The 19,676-nt window shown below is 38.1% G+C and overlaps 1 long non-coding RNA gene across 2 annotated transcripts; it reads left to right on the top strand.

Annotated features, from left to right (window-relative positions):
- The first annotated feature begins 310 nt into the window (after positions 1–310).
- On the top strand, positions 311–2,289 carry LOC136200703 (uncharacterized). Of its 2 annotated transcripts, none has more exons than XR_010673455.1 (3): positions 311–570; positions 712–778; positions 1,650–2,289. It is a non-coding gene; the product is annotated as an uncharacterized lncRNA (long non-coding RNA). The 2 variants fall into 2 exon arrangements; XR_010673454.1 differs by having other exon boundaries at positions 312–570; positions 732–778.
- Positions 2,290–19,676: the final 17,387 nt, after the last annotated feature.

The raw sequence follows: 19,676 nt of genomic DNA on the forward strand, positions 1-19,676 counted from the left end.
TTTTATTTTGACCGCCTTCATACCTCTATAGCATAGGCGTATAAAGTGAGTCGTTTTATTTCGATTAGTTTATTCTTTAGATTTTTATCATTTTTTTATGATTCGTATTTTAATCATTAAATTCAACCATATTAAAAGGTTTTTTCTTTAATTCTTAACCTTACTAATTTTACAAAGAAAAAAAAAATCAATTAAAAAGGTGGAAAGCAATAAACCTAAACAAGTTTACGGGCCAAGCTTAATTCAACCCTTTAATTTGACCACAAGCCCATTTTGCCAAAATTCTCTCATACAAATTTAGCTTAACCTTCTAAACCTAGCTCCCAACCTAAAATTCTAATTTTTGCAGCCACTCTCATCTTTCTCGAAGAAACCCAGAGGCTTAGGTTCCTCCCATGGCGGATGACTCTAAAGCTTCTCCGGTGTCGTCTCTCAGCTCCGACAACTACCTCTTTCCTTTACTGTTAATGGCGACGACAACCGACTTAATAGTGGCTACTCTCGACGGTGGTGTCCCTCTAACGGCACCGTTCTCTCCTGGTTATCGCCGATCTACTCTTTCTCTCTCTGGTAGGTTTTATTTTTGCTCGGATTATTTCCTTTTCTGCTTTCCGATTTCGTGGTTTAACATTTTCAATTTTTTCGTTCTCTCTTTTCTAATTCTTAGTATAGAGTAGACACCAAGACTGATATTTGTTTCAAAATTGACAGATTCTACCATATGTAATCAGTGAATGGACTCAAAGAGATGAAGGATGGGGGAGAAGTCCGTTAACATGTAATTTCGATCTCTTTATCTGATTTTTCTTTGTTTTTCCTAATTTCTCCTGTTTTGTTTAAGAAATCAGTAGCATGTTCGATCAAAATTAATCAATCGCATGTTTCGACTGTTTGAGTTTCTCTGAGTTTTTATGGTTTTACTTTTTGGGTTGATTTATTGCTAGTTTTGTTGAACAAGGTTTGGGAATTAACGAGTTGGAGTTGATGTGGTTCACTGAATCTGATTGGGTTTTATTTTTGGTTTATGAACTTGGGAAATTTGAGCTCTTGTTTGTTTGCTAAAGCAAATCGACAGCAATATGAAACTTAAACAGAAAAATTTGTGTTTATCATTATGATAGTTTTTTAGGCTTGTGATCTATGAGTGAGTAATCTTAATTTTTCTAGATTCTTCCTGATGTAGTTTTGAGGAACCTAGCTAGGTGCTGTCATTCTTGTGCAATGGAAATAGCCAAATGTTTTCATTTATTCATGCTTTCATTACAAATGCATAGAAGACACAGTTGGAGGACTTTAAATGATGTGAAAGAATATAACATAGCCTTCCATTCATTTACAGTCCTCCTAAAAGAGAAAATTTAGTTTGTCCCTATAGCATAGGAACTCCCCAAAATCCTCTAATACTGTGTCCTCTTGAAGATAGGTGGTGAACAAATGTTACAGAGACTTGAAAATAGAGTTGTATATTAGAAAGAAATTCTACCTGAGGAGACGTTTTCCTGTGCTTTCAACCTTCTTTTCTATTCTTTGTCTGTACCCTAGGTTGTTTCTATCTATTTGTTTTCTGTTTGATGGATCTGCTTGGATTTCTCCGTTTTGCTATTGCTGAACTTGTTTGTTGATGTTGACAAATGGTTTTCTTTGACCAGATGAAGTTTAGTGAAGTTACTAACAACTTTGATGAAAGGAGGAAATTTGAGGAGAGGGAAGAAGAAAGGTGTTCCAACTTCATCTATGATTGGTAATCTTGAGTCTCTGCTCCTCAAAACCATAACATGGCCTGAAGAACAAAAGACCAAAACCTCCTCAAAACCATAACATGGCATGAAGAAGTCATAGATGAAGAATCAGTGATAGGAAAGTTGAAGGAAAGAGGAGAGTGGGACTGTTTTACTCCGCTGGCTCCTGTTTTCAGTTTTTTTAGAAGTGAAGAGGGTGAAGATGAAAGGTGAGAGGGGGTCTACATTGGAGAAGCCAAAAATCCTTCCCCCCTGTTGTCTGCTTTTTGGGCTCTCTAAATAGAGTGCCAACCCCCTGGGCTGCAATGGCGTGGCTCTCTAAATCGAGAGCCAACAAAGCTGCTACTTGGTGGCCAAGCAGTGCGATGTGGCCACTACCTTGGCCACCAGGAAATTATTTCTTTCCTTTTTTTTATATATTTTTTTTTGTATTTTATATTAAGTTTGTGTTGTATTGCTGTATTTTTCTTTGGTGGGCTTGCTGGAATTCTGAATCACCTGAACCTTTTGTAGTTCTATAATTAATAAAAAAAATCGATTTTTTGTTTTCCTTTTTTGTTTAGTTAAATTTTTTTATCTTAATAACTTAAATCAAACTAATTAAATGCTTATCACAAAGATTACTTATTAACAATGTCTTTATTGTTTGCGATTATCCGTTTAAATGTAAACATACGTATTTAAAATATATAAAAAAATATAAGTAACATTTTTTAAATTAATAATTAATATCCGATTCAATATAAATATTCAACTAACTTTATGAACCATATGAATGTATTTTTCTTTTTGTAAGATGTAATTAAGAATAGTCTATAACAAAATATAAGTATGTCTACTAAATATAGCAAAATATCGATATATCTAGTAAACATCGGTAATGTAAGTATTTTATGAAATAAATTGGCTAAAAAGGTAAAATTATTAAAAAATAAAAATTTACCCCGGACAAAATGGATATCTACAGAAGTATATTTGGACTTCTCCAAACATATTCCGAGCAAATCTGAACCTTATCCCATCAACTTATAATTGATATATAACTTAAAAAATGTTAAAAATGGATACTTTATTTATGCAATGAAAAATTAGACTTGCATACACCATATTCCAATCAAAATCTCAATAATTAATTACACAAAATTTATAAATGCCCTAGGATTTTAGAAACAACAGTTTAAGTACAAAGTATTACAACCATAACAACTATACCTATAATTCCTCCAACTACTGCAAATTCAAATGTAAATCTCTTATAATTTCCTGAGATTTTAAGTTAACATAAACATGGAGTTATAATTGAACTTATGAGATTGAAGAATGCTCCCACTAAGGACATTAGATCATGGAAGACACAAACCTACAATCACTGAACTGATTACCAATGCAGTACTTGTTAACATGCTCAAAACCTTCTTGTAGTGAAACTTATGCCATGTTCTTTGTCACTTCAGTATCAGTATTATCAATTCAGTTAAGTTTAGTTCAGCATTGAGTTAAGCATTCAGTAATTTATCATTATTTATTATAATTATAATTATTTATATATAATTTATTATTTATTTGTTATAATATATATATATATATATATATATATATATATATATATATATATAATTTATAATTTAATATTATTTATAGATAATTCATTATTACAGTCAAACCTCTATATAGGAATACACTTGGGACCAGACTATTTGTATAACAATTGGGAGGTTATTACTGTTGAAACACCTTTCTACATGATTTTGATTTGACAAAATTATTTAAGTTAATCCCATGATTAAGGCAATTAAATTTAAGTGCTTTGATTTAATTGTACTACTGTGTTTGTTCAATGTTGAGTATATTTATAAATGAGAACAGAAATAAAAAGTAAGATAGAATGAAATCAGCATGAGCCACAGAAGCTGAGTAGAACACAACTCAGCATCATAGAAGAAAAGTCTTCTTAAGAACAAACGCTTGAAGACGAAGCTGACCGAAGAAGCTGAGTGGAACGTAACTCAGCCTCGTCAAAGATAAAGATCGAAGGCAACGTCAATTAAGTCAAGCTGAATGTTCGATAGGACAACACCAATGATCCGTTAACTAGAAGACAAAGCCCGACAAAGGTCTGCACCAATTCAGAAGCCTCAGAATTGCGCCAAGAGACTTTTCGAGACGCATGGATCAGCTGGCATGTTGCAAGAAGACAAAACTGGCGCTAGAAGACGAAACCTGGCGCAAGAAGATGAAACTGGCAAGCCTGGAAACTGCTAATTTCAGACGACAGGATTGGCCTGCAAATCTGTATGCTGACCAATGAATGACGCAAGAAGACCGTTTGAATTCAACGGATATGTCCGAATTCAAATGATTGAAGCATCAGATTCTACTATAAAAGGACAAGTTCATCACTTGGATCCTTTGCCGATTTACAAAAAGAAAAACCAAGTACAGACAGAAAAGAAAATCATCACAAGAGTGAAAATCCAAAAGAGAAGCTGTCTGATTAGAAAAAGAAATTTCTTACACCAAAATCCAATCTCTGTGTAAAAGTCTAGAGTGAATTTGTATTCATCTAAAGTGTTCTTCATCTAGAAAGAGCAAATTTGTATCAATTGTAAAGATTGAGAGAGTGGTGCTGAGTACTTGGTCTTAGTACTCAGCGGTAGAGAAAATCTGAGTGTTCGGTGTTAGCGCTCAATAGTAGGGCTGGGCGTGGATCCTGGAGATACTGGACCGGACCGAATATCCGAGGAAAAAACTTCGGAATTGGACCGGGCCGTTGACTTTTTTTGAAGAACCGAACTGGATTGGACCGTTGACTTTTTTGTCAAAGAACTGGACCGAAATTTATCCAGAACCGGACCGATAACCGGATTGGATTGGATTGGATTGGACCGAACTGAAATAACCGAAAGTTTAACAATAATAAATTTATATTTCACACATTAACTTTATATAAAGAGAAATATTATATAGTATATAGTTATATATTTTGTAAGGTTTGGTAAACTAATTACAATAATATAAATTTATAATTTATTAATAAGGTATAACATTATTATATAGTCATAATCCCGATTAATTCCCGTTTATAAAATGAAATAAAAAATATTTACCTAAAATGTAGACATGGAGAATCAAACACCTAACCAAATGGAACATTGTTAATCGCCTTAACCATCCAAACCAATTCTACTTCTTGTTAACCATTTAATTAAGTAACAAATATTAGAAGTTTTAAATATTAAAATTTTTAAACATTTTACAAAATAGAATATCGTGCTTCTTTTACCCATTCTCTCTGCTTCAAGGAGAACTATTACTAGGGATTGTTTTGCTTTGTTCAACACAGAAAAAATGAAATTGAAAGCTTTAATCAATTCTCAATGTCAAAGAGTGTCATTCACTACAGATACTTGGACAAGTATTCAAAATTTGTCATATATGTGTTTAACTGCTCACTTTGTTGATAGTGATTGATGTGTACAAAAGAAAATTCTGAATTTTTGTGTGATAGAGAGTCATAAAGGGGTTCATCTTGCTAATTCTATTAGTTCTTGCATGGATGAGTGGGGGTTGACTAGGGTCATGTGCATTACTGTTGACAATGCTTCAGCAAATGATGTAATGAAAATTCTCAGGTTCATCATATCCTACCTCTAGCCTTTATTTTCCTGAGGTAATGAAAATTCTCAAGGATATTACATTATGTCAAAACAGTAAAAATCCTTCCTTAAAATACATGGGAACTCAAATGAGGAAAAAATTTGATAAGTATTGGGGTTCTGTTGACACAATGAATGTGATGCTTTTTGACCTAAGGTATAAAATTAAGTACTTGATGGCTAAGTACACTGAATTTTACAGTGAGAACGATGCTAATGAGTTGGTGGTACAATTCACAAAGATTATTATTGCATTGTTAGCTGGGTATATAGTGCAAAATGTGCAAGAAAATGTGAATCTTGGAGCACATTCTTCTAGTTTGGATGAAGAGGATGATGAGATTGATGATTATTTTTTGAATATTGATAAAGATATGTCAATTGAGGGAGAATGAGAAAGATATGTCAATGAGGCACCTGAAAAATATGTAATTGAGTTTGACCTTCTATTGTGGTGGAAGGTTAATGCTATGCGATATCCTGATTATCCAAAGTTGTAAAAAATGTTTTTGCAATTCAATGCTCAACTGTGGCTTCTAAATCTACGTTTAGCACAAGTGGTAGAACTTTGAATCAATTTAGGAGTTCTTTAACTCCTGCTACATCTGCGGTTTTGATTTGTTGTCAAGATTTGTTGAAAACTTCAACTCAAGCTTTCAAGAATGAAGAAGAAGTTGAAGATTTTGAAGCTATTGAAGAAGGTAATATTTACTTAGCAATTATATTTCATAGTTTTATTTTAATTAAATGTTTATGAATACTAACTATATAAATGTTATTTAATTTGTAGAAATTAGTTCTGATCCTGAAATTGCATCATCTCTTTTATCCATATTTCAATTGGATATCTAAGGTTTTTTTTAACCGAATCAAATGCACTTTGGTAAGCATATTTTTTCCTTTTACTTTTTGCTAGTGTGTTGATTAATTTTATTGAAGTGAAAGCTAATTAATTTAACATTTGTTGATTCACTAATATGGTAAATTTTATATGTTTAGGTTGATGTTTGACTTTTACTGTCTTTGCTTTGGCAAACAAGGAATTTGTTGTGTTAAGAATATTCAATTACAAATTGGGATGATGATTGTAGAGATTTTGCTAATGAAGTGTTGTCTTTTTTGAATTAAAGGTTATTTGTTTTTATGGATTTGTTATTTTGTAACTTTGATTTTGTGGGTTTTTTTAGCCTTGTTGTCTACCGTAACTTTTAATACTTTGATTTTGTGGGTTTTTTTTTGCCTTGTTGTCTACTGTAACCTTTAATGAATGTTGTTTACTTCCTAAAAAATATAATTTATTTTAAATTATGTAAGATAATAAAATTTTATATTTTATTATCTTGTAAATTAAATTTTTAATTTATTTTTTAGGACTTAAATTATTAGATATTTATCCGAATCACCGAAAAATTATATTGGATTGGACCGGAACCGAATCTCCGAATCCCCGAACTGGACTGGACTGAAATTATGGGGCAATTCAATTCTGGAGATTTATTCTTTCAATCCAATCTTGGAGATTTCCTTTTATTAATCTCCGAATTTCAATCCAATACTGGAGATTCATGAATCCCCGACTTGGACCGAACTGTGCCCAGCCCTACTCAATAGGATTGAGTAGACGAATAGAGGACGGTACTCTTGCATACTCAATTGCTTTGTAAACGGTTTGTGCTCTACCTTTAAAGAGCTCAGTAGTGGATTGAAAAAGCCCAGAAGGTTTCTGGGGACTGGACGTAGGCGGTGAGGCCGAACCAGGATAAGACTGCTGAGTAATCTCTAACCCTTTTCTCGATATATATATGCATGTGTTGCTTGCTTAAATTACTCAGTATATAATTTGTATCAGCCGACGCTGAGTAATTAGAGTGTTGAGTTGGAAGCTGACCTTAAGTGGTATTTTCCAACTCACAAGTGAAACAGTTCTAGTCAGCCTCTGACTAAAGCTGTCTTGCATCGCGCTCAGCCTTGAGGACCTAAGCTGAGTGAAGTTTTGTTTAAAGAACTAAATTAAGTCAGCATAATTAAGCGAAAAAGTTACATTAGTTCCTAACCCCCCCTTGGAACTAATCCTATTACATTACACGGGACCAACAAGTGGTATCAGAGCACAGTAGCTCACTACTCAAAGATAAAACTATCTTGAGCTGATCCCTGTAAATGGCTGAGAACAGCACTCGTTTCCTTCCAGGAAATCAAACAACAGAGATACTCCCTGAGGGATTATCTATTAGTCGGCCTCCCTTGTTCTTCGGGTCAAATTATACATTTTGGAAGAACATGATGAAAATTTTTATTCAGGCAACAAACATGAGTGCATGGCTTGAGATAGTCCAAGGTCCGTTTGTTCCTTACAAAATGGTAAACGAGAAAGTTGTTAAAAGTGAAACTGAGTGGTCAGAAGATGACCTTAAAAAATTACAGAATAATGCTTCGGCTATCAATATGCTTCACTGTGCTTTAGATGCTGCAGAGTACAACAAAATTTCAGGTTGTGAGTCAGCACAGGAAATATGGAAGAAGCTGGAGGTGACCTATGAAGGCACAAGCAAGGTCAAGGAGTCCAAGGTGAACCAACACATGAGACTATACGAGCTATTCGAGATGAATGAAAATGAAGACATCTCTGAAATGAACTCAAGGTTCACCAATATCATAAATGAGCTTAAGAGACTCGGCAAGAACTTCACAGAAGAAGAACAGGTGAAGAAAATCTTGAGGAGTCTCCCCAAGAGCTGGCAAGCTAAGAAGACAGCTGTGGAAGAAGCTCAGGACCTGACCACATATAAATATGATGAGCTCATAAGATCTCTGCTGACCCACGAGATCTCCATGAAGAATTTTGAAGCTAAGGAAAAGTCAGAAGACAAGAAGCAAAAATCTTTTGTCATGAAAGCTGACTCAACAGAAGCTGACTCAATAGAAGCTGACTCATCAGATGATAAGGAGATGGCCATGTTCATAAGAAAGATGAAGAAGCTGTTCAGAAAGAATGACAAGAACAGCAAAAGGCCATTCAGAAGAAGCGATAAATACAAAGCTGAGTCCAGCGACAACAGACACAAGAAGGACAGCTCGAAGCCAGTCACTTGCTTTGAATGCCATCAAACTGGGCACATTAAATCAAGCTATCCCACACTGAAGAAAGAAAAGAAAGGTAGCAGAAAAGCTATGGTGGCAACATGGAGCGATAATGATGAGTCAACCTCATCAGAAGCTGATGCCACTGAGTCAGCAAACATATGTTTCATGGCTGACGAATCTGCTGACCATTGCCAGTCTGAGCAAGCTGACCTCTCAGATGGAACTGACCAAGAGGAACACTCCAATGAGGTAACATCTCTTCTTCTGCTCAGAAATGAAATGGTTAATGCCCTAAGTGATCTCTATACACTGACCAAAAAGTGTAATAAGAAAATAGGAGCACTCAGCAGGCGATGTGATGAGATTGAAGAGGTCAAACTAAGTGACCTCCGACATCTGCTTCAAGACAACACCAGGCAAGATGAAAATCTAAAAATCATGCATCGGTTTGTCTCGGAAGTCCAATCAGACTCTAAGAAGCTGAGAAAGGACATCACATCTATACAGAACCAGCTGAGTACATCGGCTAAGAAAAGGTTTTATCCAAATATTGAGTATCAAGGTACTGGTCAGCATAGACAGTACACTCAGCAGAACAGTCAGTATGACTATTGTGGAAAGAGAGGACACACTATAAATGTGTGTTGGTATGCTCAGCACCATCGTGCTGACAAAAAGAGGAAATACCCTCAAAGGGTAATTTTGTGTGACTATTGTGGTAAAGATGGCCACACCATAAATGTATATCGTCACAAAGCAAAATATGATGTTTCACCTGTTCATGCTAACCAAAGAGGACCCAAAAAGAATTGGGTACCTAAAGATGAATAGTTTAAATTGCAGGTGAGCCTGAGGTGCGCGGAGAAGTCAAAGCTATGGTACATTGACAGCGCATACTCGAGGCATATGACTGGTGATGAAACTCAGTTCATCACACTTGTGCATAAACGAGGTGGAAATGTAAGTTTTGGAGACAATAAAAGGGGTAAGATAGTAGGATCAGGTACTATCGGAGGAAATCCCACTATTGAGTCAGTCTCCTTAGTCAGGGGTCTCAAATATAACCTATTGAGCGTGGCTCAGCTGTGTGACAGCGGTAGAAAGGTTGTATTTGATGCCACTGAGTGTCGGATACTCGAGGGAAGAATAAATGAATTAATTTTAACTGCCCCTCGTGTGGACAATGTTTTCATGTTGAGTTTAGAAAAGAAGTTTTCAAAAAACATATGCTTAGTGTCAAAGGAAGATAATTCCTGGCTATGACATATGAGACTTGGTCATGTAAGCATGGACCTCCTTGCCAAACTAGCAAGAAAGCAATTAGTTGAGGGTTTGTCCAAACTTAGATTTGAGAAAGATCAATTATGCAATGCTTGTCAGCAAGGTAAACAAACCAAAAAGTCTTTTCAAAGTAAAAATATTGTCTCAACCAAGTGTCCATTGGAATTACTACACTTGGATCTCTTCGGACCTGTCCAGCCACTCAGCTTGGGCAGTAAGAGAATTTCCTTGGTCATTGTAGATGATTTCTCTCGGTATACTTAGGTCATCTTGCTGAGTAGCAAGGATGAAGCTTTTGAGATGTTTTCAACACTGATCAGAAAACTTGAAAATGGCAAAGATTTAAAATTAGCTCACATCCGAAGTGATAATGGCAGAGAATTCAAAAACCAACAGTTTGATGAATTTTGTGAAGTCAGCGGCATTGACCATAACTTTTCTGCTTCTAGAACTCCTCAACAAAATGGGGTAGTTGAGAGGAAGAATAGAACCTTAGTTGAAATAGCTAGGACAATGCTAAGTGAGAATAGGCTTTCAAAGTATTTCTGGGGTGAAGCTGTCAACACAGCTTGCTATATACTCACTAGGGCTTTAGTTAGACCTATACTTAAGAAAACCCCCTACGAACTTTGGAAAGGACGAAAACCCAATATTGGATATTTTCGTGCCTTTGGTTGCAAATGTTTTATCTCAATACGAGAGACAACCTTGCCAAATTTGACTCTAAAGCTGACGAAGCGATCTTTCTAGGGTACTCAACTAACAGTAAAGCATATAGGGTGTTTAATAAACGAACTCAGGTCGTAGAAGAGTCTGTACATGTTGAGTTCGATGAAACTGACCCTGCAGGAAAGTCAAGTCAGTCTGCCGAAGATGACCCATGCTCAGCTTCCGCTGACCAAGATGGAGCCGCTGAGTCATTACCACACGGGCTGACCAAAGGTAAAAACGAACATGAAATTACCTTTGCGTACCAATCTAAAACTGCAGAGATTGTTAAAACACCTGCTCCTGAAAACTCAACATTACCCAAAGAGATCAAAATCCCAAGAGGACACTCGGAGAAGTCCATTCTTGATGCTGCTGAGAACAACCTGATGACAAGAAATCAGCTCAGGAGATATCTCAGCAATGTTGCGTTCGTCTCAGTTCATGAACCAAAGAACTTCACCGAAGCTGAGCACGATGAATTCTAGATCAATGCGATGCAAGAAGATCCTGATCAATTCAAGAGAAATGAGGTATGGGATTTAATGCCAAAACCTAGGAATCAAAAGACCATAGGGACTAAGTGGGTCTTTCGAGATAAGCTAGATGAACAAGGCAATGTAGTCAGGAACAAAGCCAGACTTCTAACTCAGGGCTACAGTCAGCAAGAAGGCATTGACTATGGTGAGACCTTTGCACCCGTAGCTAGGTTAGAGGCTATAAGAATATTGTGTGCATATGCTAGCTTCATGAATTTTAAACTATTCCAAATGGATGTCAAGAGTGCATTTCTTAATGGAGTTATAAATGAAGAGGTATATGTTAGTCAGCCTTCGGGGTTTGAAGATCCAAAATTTCCAAACCACGTTTACAAACTCAAGAAGGCCTTGTACGGCCTGAAATAAGCACCATGTGCTTGGTACGAAAGGTTGACCAGTTTCCTGCTGACCAGGAACTATGTCAGAGGAAAAGCTGACACAACCTTATTCATTAAGAAAAAGGGTAAAGATACCCTGCTGGCACAAATTTACGTAGATGATATTATCTTTGGTGCTACTAATGAATCTATGTGCAAGGAATTTAGCAAACAGATGCAAACTGAGTTCGAGATGTCAATGATGGGCGAACTCAACTTCTTCCTTGGACTTCAAATTAAGCAAGGGAAGAACGACATCTTCATTAGTGAGTCTAAGTATGCCAAAGAAATATTAAAGAAATTCGATATGGAAGAATGTAAGCCCATATCTACCCCAATGGGTACTGACACTGTGCTTTGCGCTGACGAGAAAGGTAAGTCAGTAGACAGCAAGTTATATCGAGGTATGATTGGCTCTCTACTTTATCTAACTGCTAGTAGGCCTGACATTCAGTACTCAGTATGTTATTGCGCAAGATATCAAGCTGGCCCTAGAGAATCTCACTATATAGCTGTCAAAAGAATTTTTAGATATTTGCAGAGCTCAGTTAATGCATGTTTATGGTATCCAAATACAAATGACTTCACACTCATTGGATACACTGACGCTGACTATGGACGAGATAAGCTAGAGCGTAAGAGTACTTCAGGAGGATGTCACTTCCTTGGAAGATGTCTAGTGTCTTGGTTCAGTAAGAAGCAATCGTCAGTGGCCCTGTCAACAACTGAAGCTGAGTACATTGCTGCTGGAAGCTGTATGGCACAAGTCCTATGTATTAAGCAACAGCTAGAGGATTATGGAGTACAAACAGAAACAATCGAAGTCAAATGTGACAACAAGAGTGCCATTGACTTATCCAAAAATCCAATCCAACACAGCAAGATGAAGCATGTCAGCATTAGGCATCACTTCATCAGAGACCATGTACTCAAGGGTGAGATCAAGCTGGCCTATGTCCCAACAGATGAGCAGCTTGCAGATATCTTTATGAAGCCTTTGGCTCGTGAGCAATTTAACATACTAAGGGAAGTTATTGGTATGTCTAATCCTCTCCAATAAATTTCTGAGCTTAAATGAATGTTGAGTGATTATTACATGCTGAGTGATTAGTGCTTAATGAGTAACTATTGCATGCTGAGCTAATATGAACAACATAAAATCAACTTATGCTGAGTAGACATACAAACTGTGTGATTACTATGAGCTGAGTTACTAAGCATGGTAAAATCCCTTCTACGTAAAACTGTGCACTCAGAACTTCAAAAACGTTTAGTATTCTAGATATTGAGTGAATCCACTTGCACAATTAAAGCTAGCACGCGCATTTAAGTAGCCACCTAAGATGACATAAGCATAATAAATAGAGAACACATGCGCCGAATGTGTCATAAATGACAGAGATAACGGTCGATTGATCAACTCTAGGTGAAACCGCCATTCTGACCTATCAGATTAACCCAAAACGACTATAAATAGTGGACGATTTCCCACTAAACTCTCTTTACACTTGAAATCTTTGGCATTCGATTTCTCTCTCTTAAAGTCCAAATCCTCTAAACTCTCTCAAGAATCCTCAAGAACATCATGTCTGACGATTCCCAGAACAACTCCGGCCTTGATTACGACGACAATCACTCCGACCTAAACCCTCCATCTCCTGCTCAGCAGGACTATAAAGAGACTTCCACTGAGTCTCAAGGACAAGGTCAGCATGACCAATCCAAGGTTAGCACTCCCAGCAAAAACCCCAAAGCTGACCAAGCAACTCCGTCAAGAAAGAAAAAGGAGAAAAAGAACAAGCAACCCCAGGAAAGGGTTTTTCTTCCAGTCTTCAAGAGCGTGCAAAAATGTAAAGTCTTCTGTTCCCGTTGGTTCTCCAAAGGTTTCGTAGAAGCTGAGAAGCACTTTTGCGAGTGGATTTCCAAGAATGGCTGGACCGAGCTATTCTCTCTCCCCGGTACCACTTACCCACAGTTGGTAAGAGAATTCTACTCCAATCTAAGGGTTGCCGAAGATGATGTTGACCACCTAGTCACTAAGGTAAAAAACAAGGACATCACCATCACTCCGTCCTATCTCGCTAAACTGTTAAAGCTGAAGGCCAAAGGATCAGAACTCAGGTGCACGAACGACTATACACGCATTGACTACCCAGTTGAGTTCTGTAAACCAAAGAACCATAAAGGCGAAATTGCCAGTACCTGCATGGGTCAGCCCCAGAAAATGGCTCACTACATTCTGACCAATTTCCTGTTCCCTAATATCAACGCCTCCTCCTCAGCTTCAAATTTTGAGCAGTGCTTCATCTGGCACATGCTGACCTACCAGCCGCTCAACATGCCCATTTTTCTCACCGGCGCCTTCCAACGCAGTACCGGGACACTCAGGATGGGTTCCCTCATCACAAAGATACTGCAGGATCACCAGGTCAGCATGGTAGAGGAGATTGAGATCTCGGGTACAGAAATCACCACCGCAGTGGTGTTCGGTTTAGCGTACAACCAACCGATAAAACCCAAGAAAGGAAAGGGGGCTATAGTTGAAGGAGAACCTGCTGATGAAAATGAAGAAGGGGATAATATGGTTGAAGATGCACAGGATGTGCTGACCAAGAAAGGGAAGAAAGTGATGGGTGACAAAGAACCCGCTGATCGCACTAGGCAGGACAAAAAGCAGAAAGATGACCAATCCGCAAAAGACATAAACACAGCTCCTAGGAAGCTTCGGATAATCTCTAGTGCAAAGAAAGCTGCTGCTGAGCAAGCTCAAGGGGAACCTAAGTCAGTAGAGAAATAGAAAAGGAAAGTTGAACCTGAGGAAGAAAGTGAGGAGACACCTGATCAGCCCCTGAAGAGAAAGAAAACTTCTGGGTTGAAGCCGATTGAAGCTGACCCTCTTGACTTCGTGATTACTAAGGAATCACACTTCGTGCGGAGTCAAGAAATTGATCTGGAAAAATTTCCTTCTGGTCAAGAGGAAGAACTGGGGGATACTGAGGGACAGCCTCATGCTGACGTAATGGGTCATGCTGAGCAAAGTAAACCAGTTGATGCTGAGCAAGCTGAGCAGCTCACTAAGTCACCAGTGAAGGACAAGGTTGTGGAAGGCCTTGATACTGACCTCAATTCCTCCTCTGAGTCCCTTGAGTCTATTCCTGCTGATCCTTCTCCACCAACCAAAACTCCTAAGGACAGTATGGACAAGTGTTTCAAACACAAAGCTCAAAAACCCAACCTCATCGACTTGTTAGATGACTCCCCTCTCAGAGATCCAATCACCGATCTAACTGGACTTTAGTTCCAGTTCTTCACTAACGTCGTTGAACCAACTCCGGACCAAATCAAAGAAAAACAAGCCTCTGTTTCTCAAGATGAGGAACAAGCCGATCCGAAAGCTCCTAAGGGTCCAATTTCTACCGACACTTCTGCTCAACCTTCCACTGAGCAAGTGCTCTAAGTCCATGCTGCTCACCCAAACGAGCTAGCAAAGGAAACTCCTGCTCAAGACAGTTCTGAGTTGCCACAATCTCCAAAATCTACTCAACTTCAGACTGACACTAAGCAGGTTAATAACTCTGCCGATCCACCACTTCCTACTTCTACTCAGCAGAATGAAAATCAGTCATCACCTGCAGCTGACCTGAACACAAGTGCAGCTGCTGACCAAACTGGCACCTCCACTTCTCAGCACCGAACACCTCCTCCATCCGGTGCTGACAAGATTCCAGCCCCTGAGCACCACACTGATGAATCCTATGCTTACTTGAATGCCTCTGAGTCTGGAAGAAAAATTATTGACTCAGCTCAAGCTCTCCTTCAGGATATTCATCAAACTCACGCCGATGTTGCTGGGTCTGTTCATGTTGAGCCAACACAAATCTCATCTGTCACTCAGCTTCTGACCGAAATTAAGGGTCTCAAAGACTTGATGAGTGTCATGACGTCTTTTGCATCTCAACAGCCCAAGCAAGAGTCAATAGTGAAGCTGGCTGAACTCCAGCTGATGATGGTGAACCATATGAACTCCATCCAAGGTCAACTCAATACCTTATCAGCTGCGAACTCAACATATGCAACCTCTGCTGAGGTTAATCAACACTTTTCCCAGCTGACCTCTGAGCTGACCGGAGCTCGTGAACTAATTTCCTCCTCCTCTCAGTGTTCCATCGAACAGATTGGTGAAGCCATTCGCCTACTCAACCTAAGTAAAGAGGAAATGGACACTGACCAAGTGAAGACCAACGAGATCCTGCAATGCACTCAATCCACCCTTGCGCAGGTCTGTCCAACAAATACTCAACGTCAAGCATACGGCACTGCCCTGCTCAGGATGTATCATCAATCCTATGCTCGGATGACAGAATCGATAACTTGGATCGGGAAATCTCAAGAGTATCTGCTAAGCATGCTCAGTGCCAATATTAAAATCCCTGCTTCAAGTATGGACGAGGGTATGCAGGTCTTCCAAGGTCTTAGAGAGAGTACGAGTCAACTGCAACTATACTCATCCAAACTGACTCGTGCTGTTCAACAGGGAATCTTCTATGCTCCTTCTCCTCCATCTCATGATGCTGGGAAAACGGGGGAGAAAAAAAGAACTCAGCAGAAACAGGGGGAGACATCCAAGCCAGCTGCCGGAACTCAGCAGAAGCCTGGTTCAACTTCTGTTGACTCGAGCACCCGCACTCAGCAACAACGCTCTGCCCAAACCAAACCTAAGTCGAATCAAGTTCAAGCCAACATTAGGAAATAGTGCTAGCAATAGTCTATAGTGCTTGTAACTTGTATTTTATGGCATGTTAAGCTGAGTTATATAATTTATAAGCATCTTTTATTCAAACTGACTTTATATGCGATGCTTAATCATTGTGCTTATATGCTGATCTGTCATACTTAACTAATCATTGAACAACAAATTGAATCTTATGAACATAAGGAATATACAAGTAAAATATACTCAGCATACAACTCTGATACCTATAATTGACACTGAGTAATAACTAAATGTTCCAAGCATTAACCTACTTCTGAAAGCTGACCTAGACTCATCTGAATTAGATCTTGGAAGGTCTAAAATTGAACTAAGTTAGTAAAGGCATGTCTTAATTTCATTCGATTAAATCTTAGAAGGTTTAGAGTTAATTTAAGTCAATAGATGCAACCCTTACGGGGGAGTAACTTAAGAAGAATAAAAGGTAAATCGATCATGGGGAACCTCAATGCTGAGTTCCAAAACTAAATACTTTTGCCAACATCAAAATGGGGGAGTTTGTTGAAACACCTTTCTACATGATTTTGATTTGACAAAATTATTTAAGTTAATCCCATGATTAAGGCAATTAAATTTAAGTGCTTTGATTTAATTGTACTAGTGTGTTTGTTCAATGTTGAGTATATTTATAAATGAGAACAGAAATAAAAACTAAGACAGAATGAAGTCAGCATGAGCCACAGAAGCTGAGTAGAACACAACTTAGCATCATAGAAGAAAAGTCTTCTTCAGAACAAACGCTTGAAGATGAAGCTGACCGAAGAAGCTGAGTGGAACGTAACTCAGCCTCGTCAAAGATAAAGATCGAAGGCAACGTCAATTAAGTCAAGCTAAGTGTTCGACAGGACAGCACCAATGATCCGTTAACTAGAAGACAAAGCCCGACAAAGGTCTGCACCATTCAGAAGCCTCAGAATTGCGCCAAGAGACTTTTCGAGACGCATGGATCAGCTGGCATGTTGCAAGAAGACAAAACTGGCGCTAGAAGACGAAACCTGGCGTAAGAAGATGAAACTGGCAAGCCTGGAAACTGCTAATTTCAGACGACAGGATTGGCCTGCAAATCTGTATGCTGACCAATGAATGACGCAAGAAGACCGTTTGAATTCAACGGATATGTCCGAATTCAAATGATTGAAGCATCAGATTCTACTATAAAAGGACAAGTTCATCACTTGGATCCTTTGCCGATTTACAAAAAGAAAAAACAAGTACAGACAGAAAAGAAAATCATCACAAGAGTGAAAATCCAAAAGAGAAGCTGTCTGATTAGAAAAAGCAATTTCTTACACCCAAATCCAATCTCTGTGTAAAAGTCTAGAGTGAATTTGTATTCATCTAAAGTGTTCTTCATCTAGAAAGAGCAAATTTGTATCAATTGTAAAGATTGAGAGAGTGGTGCTGAGTACTCGGTCTTAGTACTCAGCGGTAGAGAAAATCTGAGTGTTCGGTTATAGCGCTTAGTAGGATTGAGTAGACGAATAGAGGACGGTACTCTTGCATACTCAATTGCTTTGTAAACGGTTTGTGCTCTACCTTTAAAGAGCTCAGTAGTGGATTGAAAAAGCCCAGAAGGTTTCTAGGGACTGGACGTAGGCGGTAAGGCCGAACCAGGATAAGACTGCTGAGTAATCTCTAACCCTTCTCTCGATATATATATGCATGTGTTGCTTGCTTAAATTACTCAGTATATAATTTGTATCAGCCGACGCTGAGTAATCAGAGTGCTGAGTTGGAAGCTGGCCTTAAGTGGTATTTCCCAACTCACAAGTGAAACAGTTCTAGTCAGCCTCTGACTAAAGCTGTCTTGCATCGCGCTCAGCCTTCCTGACCTAAACTGAGTGAAGTTTTGTTTAAAGAACTAAATTAAGTCAGCATAATTAAGCGAAAAAGTTACATTAGTTCCTGATCCCCCCTTGGAACTAATCCTATTACATTACACGGGACCAACAATTACTAAATAGAGTTTGGTAATAGAGGTTATTACCAAGTTGGGACCGAGTTTTTTTTATAACAAAATAGAGGTTATTCCTATATAAAGTATTCCTATATAGATGTTTTACTGTATTTATAATTTATTATAATTATATTTATTCAACATTCAATTTAATTCAGTTAAGTTTAATTAAGTTCAGTAGCATTCAGTTTAGTTCAGTTCAGTCGAGTTTACTATCAGTAAAAAAGAACATAGCCTTAGTGTTTGTAGTATCCAAAATTGGTTTAACCATCAATGCATATTTGTCTATGGGACTTATTAGAGTTGTGTATATTGCTATTTTTTTATCACCCTCCAACGCAATCTCTTTCCTCTCACTCTACTAGTATCAATGAGGGTCGAATCCTTAAGGACAACACCTAACAGACCTACTTTCTTCCCACTTGCTTCACCAGACATACTCAACGGACAGTCAACCCTCATCCACCCGAAAGTAGGCACAAAAAACCAAATTTTAAAAGAAAAGAAAAAGAGAAGGGACTGGCCTCACTCTCCTAACAACCACTTGATTCAACCAAGGACGACAACGACACTCTAAGCAACATACTCTTACCATGAAAGATGTTGCAACGATATTGGCTCTCCTTGCTACTTTTGGGTTTTTTCTTGCTCTCAAGGAAAGCTCAAAACAAGCAAAATTTTGTTTCCAGACAAATTTAACCCCTCTTATAGGTAAAAAGGTGGGAGGATGAAGAGTTGTGTTATTTATTGTCGATAATAGTAACCTTGATCCAAGTGTCACTTTGACACATAACTTATTATACCCCTTAATAACGCATGTTCTTTTACAAGCACACCTCATTTTCAAGTCACCAAGGACTACTATCTTAGAATGACACGTTGTGCTTTCACAAACAAGCACTAACCGAGCACCACATTAGGCCCATGCTAGCAACATCAGCCACTGCACTCCGCTTTCCTTATCTAGAGCTCACATCAAATAGTTCGATCACAACCAAAAGGGATGGACTAATTGATGAAGAATATGAGCCCATGGGCCAAGCCCACCTAATTAGCCTCTTTTGTCTATCTAAGAGCGAGCCTAATAGATAGTAGGCCCACTTGCCCAACTAGCCCAGAGCCCAAGGGCACATGACACATTTGACCAAATGCCCAACCTCTATAAATAGAAAGCCACGTTTATGATAAAGGGACTTGAAATATCTATCTCTCACTCCCGCATGAATATTAATCTATTCTGATCTTTGTTCGTGACTAACTTGACCGTCAGAGTGCATTCAGGGGACTAGTCCCAATGCAGGAAAAGACTAGACTATTGAATAGTGAGCAGAAATCCCATATCTCCATTACTTTTTATACATAATTTTACCATTTCATACATTAGAAGTATATTTGGACTTCTCCAAACATATTCTGAGCAAATTTGAACCTTATCCCATCAACTTATAAATTGATATATAACCAAAAAAGAAGTTAAAGTTTGATACTTCATTTGTGCAATGAACAAATTAGACTTGCACACACCATATTCCAATCAAACTCTCAATAATCAATTACATAAAAT

This window comes from Euphorbia lathyris, chromosome 7 (assembly GCF_963576675.1).
Source record: "Euphorbia lathyris chromosome 7, ddEupLath1.1, whole genome shotgun sequence".
Taxonomy (NCBI): Eukaryota; Viridiplantae; Streptophyta; class Magnoliopsida; order Malpighiales; family Euphorbiaceae; genus Euphorbia; species Euphorbia lathyris.